Source organism: Salvelinus sp. IW2-2015, linkage group LG36 (assembly GCF_002910315.2).
Source record: "Salvelinus sp. IW2-2015 linkage group LG36, ASM291031v2, whole genome shotgun sequence".
NCBI classification, from domain to species: domain Eukaryota; kingdom Metazoa; phylum Chordata; class Actinopteri; order Salmoniformes; family Salmonidae; genus Salvelinus; species Salvelinus sp. IW2-2015.
The window spans coordinates 36979057-36986731 of record NC_036875.1 but is presented as its reverse complement, the minus strand read 5'-3'; the positions used below and the strand labels follow the sequence as shown (position 1 = coordinate 36986731).

Here is a 7675-nt window from a genome sequence, read left to right as displayed (position 1 = left end):
TGTATTAATTACATAATAGTTGCCCTTATACAAGATAAACAAATAGTTGAGCTAGAAAGCCTGTGTCACACCCTGACCTTAGTTCCTTTGTTATGTCTCTATTTTGGTTTGGTCAGGGCGTGAGTTGGGGTGGGGATTCTATGTTTTTGTTCTGTTTTATATTTCTATGTGTTTGGCCGAGTGTGGTTCTCAATCAGAGGCAGCTGTCTATCGTTGTCTCTGATTGAGAACCATACTTAGGTAGCCTCATCCCAMCTGTGTTTTGTGGGTAGGTGTTTTCTGTTTTGTGTGTCTTCACCTTACAGAACTGTTTCGTTCACTCTCTTWGTTTTTTTTGTTTTGTTATTGCAGTGTTCAGTTTATTTATTAAAATTAACATGGACACTTACCACGCTGCGTTTTGGTCCGATCCTTCCTATTCCTCATCCGAGGAAGAYGACGATCGTTACAGCCTGCTTCAAACCCGTTCAACAGCTGAATCCCAACATTTACTAATAACAACAGAACTCTTAACTCTAGAGTTAAGACTAGACCAAGATCACAAGAAGCACCAGAGAAAAGGACCCCTTCCCTCCTCATGGGACAATGCACCAGCCATCTATCTATCAACGCTTCCACCAAATAACATGACTTTCATCCACAAGCAGTTCCGTTCCGCTGACTCTCAGATCCGCACAACACAAATCAAACTCAACATCCAGACATACATTAGAACCTGGGCACATTCCATTTGAGGTGTAACTTTAGGCAGATCGTTTAATGTGTCTTTGATTTATTTACTTATCAAGAGCGAACAACCCTCCCATTTGGTTTCAGCAAAGGAAGCGGAGATCTTTAAAATACATAATCAGCACGTAAATCATGCCCCCATTTATGTCTCTGTGGTAAATCTGTTATAGCGTCAGTGAGAGACGATTCGCATACAGGCCTACAGTGTTAGTACATGTTGGTACTGTGATTTGTTGTGTCATCAAATGTCATATAGGCCTACCTGTCGTTCAACAGTTATCATATGCACACACACACACACACACCAGGGTTGGGGTCAATTTGAAATTAAGTCAGTCAGTTCAGGAAGTACATTTGAGCTTTTTTCAATTATAAATTCAAATCACTTCCTCAATTGACTGCCTTCAATTCGAATTGACTCCAAGCCTGACACACACACAGCTGCATTCACACAAGCACAAACACACACACTGTAAAAATAAATAAAATAATATTAGCCTACTCTGTAAGTAGTCTTATAAGCATGAGGGATTTTTTGATTGTTGCGCTCCCTCCTATTAAAGTTCGACCAGTGGAGGGAGCTGATCGGTAACTACAGGAAACCGAGAGCGGAGCACGCCCCCATCCACATCGACGGGGCTAGTGGAGCGGGTCGAGAGCTTCAAGTTCCTCAGTGTCCACATCACTCAATAATTAACATGGTCCACACACACCCACACAGTTGTGAAGAGGGCACGTCAGCGCCTCTTCCCCCTCATGAGGCTGAAAATATTTGTCACTGGCCCTCAGATCCTCAACAAGTTCTACAGCTACATCATTGAGAGTATCTTGACTGGCTGCATCACCGCTTAGTAAGGCTTAGTTTGGCATCCAACCGCAAGGAGCTACAGAGGGTAGTGCGTATGGCCCAGTACATCACTGGGGCCGAGCTCCGTACCATCCAGTACATCTATGCCAGACGGTGTCAGAGGAAGGACTTAAGAATTGTCAAAGACTCCAGCCACCCAAGTCACAGACTGTTCTCTTTGTACAGATGCACCAAGTCTGGAACCAACAGGACCCTGAACAGCTTCTACCCCCAAGCCATTAGACTACCAAATAGCTACCTGGACTTTCTKCAATGACCCTCTTTGCACTAACTCTTTGGACTCATCACATACGCTGCTGCTACTGTTTATTATCTATCCTGTTGCCTAGTCAATTGACCACTACCTAYAGTATATGTACATACACTATATATACAAAAGTATGTGGACACCCCTTCAAGTTAGTGGATTTGSCGATTTCAGCCACACCCGTTGCTGACAGGTTTATAACATCTAGCATACAGCCATGYAATCTCCATAGACAAACATTGGCAGTAGAATGTTTGGTGGAGGAGGAATAATGGTCTGTAGCTGTTTTTCATGGTTCAGACTAGTTCCAGGGAAGGGAAATCTTAACATTACAGCATGCAATGACATTCTAGACAATTCTATGCTTCCAACTTTGTGGCAACAGTTTGGGGAAGGCCCTTTCCTGTTTCAGCATGACAATGCCCCACTGCACAAAGCGAGGTCCATACAGAAATGGTTTGTCGAGATTGGTGTGGAAGAACTTTACTGGCCTGCACAGAGSCCTGACCTCAATCCCATCGAACAATTTTGGATTGAATTGGAACACCGACTGCGAGCCAGGCCTAATCGCCCAGCATCAGTGCCTAACCTCACTAATGCTCTTGTTTTTTWAAATAGTTTTTAAAAATKTAACCTTTATTTAACTAGGCAAGTCAGTTAAGAACAAATTCTGGTTTACAATGACGTCCTACCCCGGCCAAACCCAAACGAYGCTGGGCCAATTGTGCGCCGCCCTATTGGACTCCCAATCACGGCCGGTTGTGATTCAGCCTGGAATTGAACCATGGTCTGTAGTGACTTCTCTAGCACTGAGATGCAGTGCCTTAGACCGCTGCACCACTCAGGAGCAAGTGGCAAGATAGCAAGTAGATAGCAAGTCCTTGCAGCAATGTTCCAATATCTAGTGAAAAGCCTTCCCAGAACAATGGAGGCTTCCCAGAAGAATGGAGGCAGCTATAGCAGCAAAGGGGGGACTAACACCATATTAATGCCCATGATTTTGGAATGAGTTGTTTGATGAGCAGGTGTCCACATACCTTTGGTCATGTAGTGTATCTAMCTCAATTACCTCGTACTCTTGCACATCGACTCAGTACTGGTACACCRTAGCCAAGTTATCGTTACACATTGTGGATTTATTCCTTGTGATACAATTGTTTCTATATTTTCTCTGCATTGTTGGGAAGGGCCCATGAGTAAGCATTTCACTGTTGTTTACGAAATATATGACAAATAATATTTGATTTGATCCACAAAATAATGAGTCATCAACGTTTTTTTTAATCAATACTAAAATACACTATTTAAAATGAAATTGACATCATGCTAATGTGGCTGCAATGAACAATAGCCTTCACTCTAGTTCTGATGTTGCCGACAAACTGGAGAAGATGGACACAGAAATATTGATTGGSCTATATTTTTGAAAGAAAAGTATTGTTTGCACTTCAAAGACGACAGCAATATTACTTTAATGGAAGAATAAGGGATAAGTGAAAGTGTGTTGTCTGTCTGCCTCAATTCAATGTATTCCTAATATCGAGGTGCGCAGCCTATTGGGACSGTCCCAGCSGTTACTGAACACGCCTCCCGCAACCTCTGATAGGATCGGCGTTGCAAATCATCCCAATAACCCGTCAACTAATGCAGCCTATTCCATTTCAAAGACGTTCAAAGAGTCACATACGTAGCTAATACACCGACCTAACGCGAAAAGCTAACAAACGGAGGAGTGTATGTTTGTTTTAGAGCCGTGGACTATTCAAAAGCTTGGACCCGAGGCGAAGTTTGAAGGCTGCAGGAGGAATTCCTGGTGAGTAAAGTGTTTCGTTTATTTAGTAACCGCAAATACACATGGGATCAATAAGCGACAATACGAGTGGCTATGCCGTGGCATATAATGCGAACGGAGCTCCCCCACCAAGAAGGCTTTGGATACATTTACATGATTTWTTATTTGAGAAAGAAAATGCATAGTACAACAGGAATAGAAAAGCCAAGTGCAATATGATACTATATGTAGTGCGTACTGTTTTTGTGTTGAGTTTCTGTAGTAATGCGCTTCTTGTTGACCCACTTTGACCCCCATCCTCCTGTGTCAGGAGTCAGGACCAGAACATGATAACCAGAATAGAGAGAAAAAATATGATCCAATGACTATATGAATAATACTTCCTATATGGGTGGAGAAAATGTAGCCTGTCATTTGAGTAAAATGAGACGTTCTATTTGATTATAATGTGAAATATATTTGAAAATCAGTTTTTTGTGTTTGATATTAACAAATGATACTCCCTGAACAAAACAGGACTGTTTGATTCTCCACAAAATAATTATTAGGCTACAGATTACTAGTTACTGTTATTATTACACAATAATGACCTAATTTCTACGTTTTGCACATGTTATATTCCTAAATCAAGAGGTTGGTTTTTTCAAGGAGTAGAAACTATGAGCTCCATTTGGAACAGAACACACCCCTGTCAGATTGTACTAAATACATACCGCCCTCTGTGTGCAGTGCTATGCCATGCATACAGCTTCAATTTCACACGATTGGTCAGTATTACAGGGTCCTGATCCACTGTGGAAAAGGAACCCAATATTGCAATGGATGTTAATTAATGTAGACTAACATGTGCATGGAGGCTCCCATACCCTTGTCTTGTCCGTGTACAGTGTTTTCCCTACACCCAGACAGATGCATCCATGGAGACCAGAGGTTTTGGGTTGTACGTAACACCGTCAGTGGTGGAGAGAAGGGGGCTTTGTTCACGGGGGGTTGCTGCTGTTGCTATGTGGATTTTAGTGCATCTGTTTGGGAGTGGTTTCTCTCGTGCTCCATATTCTGCAGTCAGAGGTTACTCCCCCCTGGTCACCCCTGCTCAGCCCTGCTTCCTCCTCCTTCCTCCTCCTTCCTCCTGCTAGGTTGCTCCCCTCTGTGTGCTCATACTGTGGTGGTAGTCCTGTCAGTTTGGCTCAGATCACTTTGCTGTGCATCCCTGTACCCATTTATGCCATGTATGAGTGCCACTAAAATCTGGTGGTCAGAGAAMAATGTMTGTTGATGACAAGAGGGTCTCTCCTCAGCCTGATCACTAGAAATATACTTTGATTTCGGACRTTTGAAAATGTCCAGAGAACGTCCTGCTCAGCGTCTCAACAAAAAAAGGAAAATGATTGACCAGCACTGGGCACGAGCTCGTGATGCTCGGAGCCGAAGCTCGCTGTGCCGCTGCAGTTCACAAAGATCTAGCAAACCGTGAGAATACTTGATGGTAATAGCGAGTTGTTTTTTTATAATACTTTTTTAAAGCCTTCCCCAAACCATAGCCCTAACCTTAACCACTCGGAATTCATGTCTAAACGGACCTTTTGAGTTGTTTCTGTTTTAACCCTGTCACCAACATGGAATTAACCCTGTAAAAAAGCAGAATTAATGTGTGAAAAAATAGACATTTATCCATAATCGCAGATTTTAGAAAGTGGAAACTATGAGATGTTGTTGTCCTCCTATAGTAGCATAGACCACTTTATACTCCAGTATGGTATTTTCCCTGAGGTCTTCATCTGTGTCAACGGTTAGATAAGTGACACGATTACATGGAAGGGAAAAAATTGGAAAAGCCCTTCTTCGACCAATCTGTGCAACTAGTTGAATCCCGAGCACATCATCACCCGACGACGACCTTACTTATGAACTGATATGTGATCAGAATAGAGGAGTATATGATACTGATATGTGATCAGAATAGAGGAGTATATGAACTGATAATGTGATCAGAATAAGAGGAAGTTATGAACTGATATGTGATAGAATAGAGGAGTATATGACTGATATGTGATCAGAATAGGAGTATATGAACTGATATGTGAATCAGAATAGAGGAGTATATGAACTGATATGTGATAGAATAGAGGAGTATATGAACTGATATGTGATCAGAATAGAGGAGTATATGAACTGATAATGTGATCAGAAATAGAGAGTATATGACTGATATGTGATCAGAAATAGAGGAGTATATGAACTGATATTTTATCAGAATAGAGGAGTATAGGAACTGATATGTGATCAGAATAAGGGAGTATATGAACTGATATGTGATCAGTAATAGAGGAGGTATATGAACTGATATGGTGATCAGAATAAGAGGGATTAATGTGTTTAATTCAGCTGTGGAAGAACCCATCTGTAGTCTGGCTCATATTGATAACCGTGTGGCTTGTGAGTTGGGGCTCTGCATGCTTTTGTTTGGGAGGCCATCAGCAGAACTACAGAGGATGACTCATTTTTGTTTTTGAGATGAAAGGTCCTCCAGTAAACTGAGGATGCGTCCCAAAAAGCACCCTATTCCCTTCATAGTGCACTAATGTTGTATTTGTATTTATTATGGATCCCCATTAGTTCTTGCCAAGGCAACAGCTACTCTTCCTGGGGTCCAGCAAAATTAGGGCAGTTATACAATTTGAAAAACATGACAATACATTTCACAACACACTAAGTGTGTGCACTCACTCTATTCCTCTATCCACCCTATTCCTGTATCTACACTATTCCTGTATCTACATTATTCCTCTGTCCACACTATTCCTCCTCATTAGCTTGGACACAGTCCATTATGTGGTGTTCTGATGGAAAGTGCTCCTGGTCACCAATTGTGACATCATCMCCAGTCAACGTGGCGCTGCGTCTGGGCAGAGACAGATGTGCCACCTGGGGGTATGTAGTTGTAGGTGGCGGTGTGATGGACCAGGAATGGGGGACGGTGAGACACCCCCGGGTGTCATTTGAGACGTGGTTAATAACAACAAGGATGTGGAGACAAGATGCAGGCTGTCTGGTCGTTATCCTCGGTGGCTCCTGGCAGGGGATGGGGGATGGGGGTTGTTACCTGGCTGGAAGATGCAGGTATGGTGCTGGTGGAGGATGGTAATGGGCTGCTGTAGGAACCCTCACTCAGTCATGTCCTGGGACAGACAGGTCTGCTGCTGAGCCTCCCTGCCAGGTTGATGGATGGCTTGTGTAACGTGCCTGATGGTCTTTCGTCCGTCCCTTTTTGCTTTCAAACACATGATAAACGAGGCCTGTTAAAGTATACCGTAAGTGCTTTCAACTCTGTGTTGGTCTTGCTAGAATGCTGTGTTGACTGTTTTCTCAGTGATAAATTGGTTCTCCCTGCCGTTTACAGTATCTGAGTAAGCTGCAGTAATTTAKCCCCAGTAACAAGATGCTGTTGGAGAAAAAACAGGAGAATGGTGATAGTGCGCTCTCTCTCGCTCGCACGCACGGACAGGGAGTTGTTGTGGAATATGCCACCCTGTTTCCTGGTGTAGACCTGGATGGCAGACCAGAGCATGTCTGGTAGTTAATCAGCAGACAGATAAAGAAATGTCAGTTTCCCATTTTTACTAACAGACATCGGGCTTTTAGTATAGCCTTTGACAGACATATAGTCTATAGTATTGAATATGGCGTTTACTTCTAAAGGGAATGCTCCTTTTGAAATATTTCACACATCCTTTCATAAAGTTAATGTCCAACTTTTATATAAGGGTCAAGCTCTATCTTTTCCTGTTGCAGGMTTCTCTCTCTGCTCTCTCTCGCCCTCTGTCTCTCTCTCTGCTCTCTTCTCTCTCTTTTACTCTCTTTCGCTCTCTCTCTCTTTCACTCTCTCTTTTGCTCTCTCTCTTTCCTTCTTTCCGCTCTCTCCTTCTTGCTCTCTCCTTCTCTCTGTGCTCTCCTTCTCTCTCAGCGCTCTCCTTCTCCCTCTGCTCTCTCCTCTCTCTGATCTCTCCTTCTCCCTCTGCTCTCTCCTCTTTCTCTCTCT

The 7675-nt window shown here is 42.9% G+C and overlaps 1 protein-coding gene across 1 annotated transcript in view; it reads left to right on the top strand.

Annotated features, from left to right (window-relative positions):
• The first annotated feature begins 3471 nt into the window (after positions 1 to 3471).
• Positions 3472 to 7675, top strand: part of LOC111959234 (ly6/PLAUR domain-containing protein 6-like) — a 60795-nt gene continuing 56591 nt past the window's right edge. The window contains exon 1 of the mRNA XM_023980714.2: positions 3472 to 3657. The gene's annotated coding sequence lies outside the window, so the exon portion shown is untranslated. The remainder of the gene's footprint in view (positions 3658 to 7675) is intronic.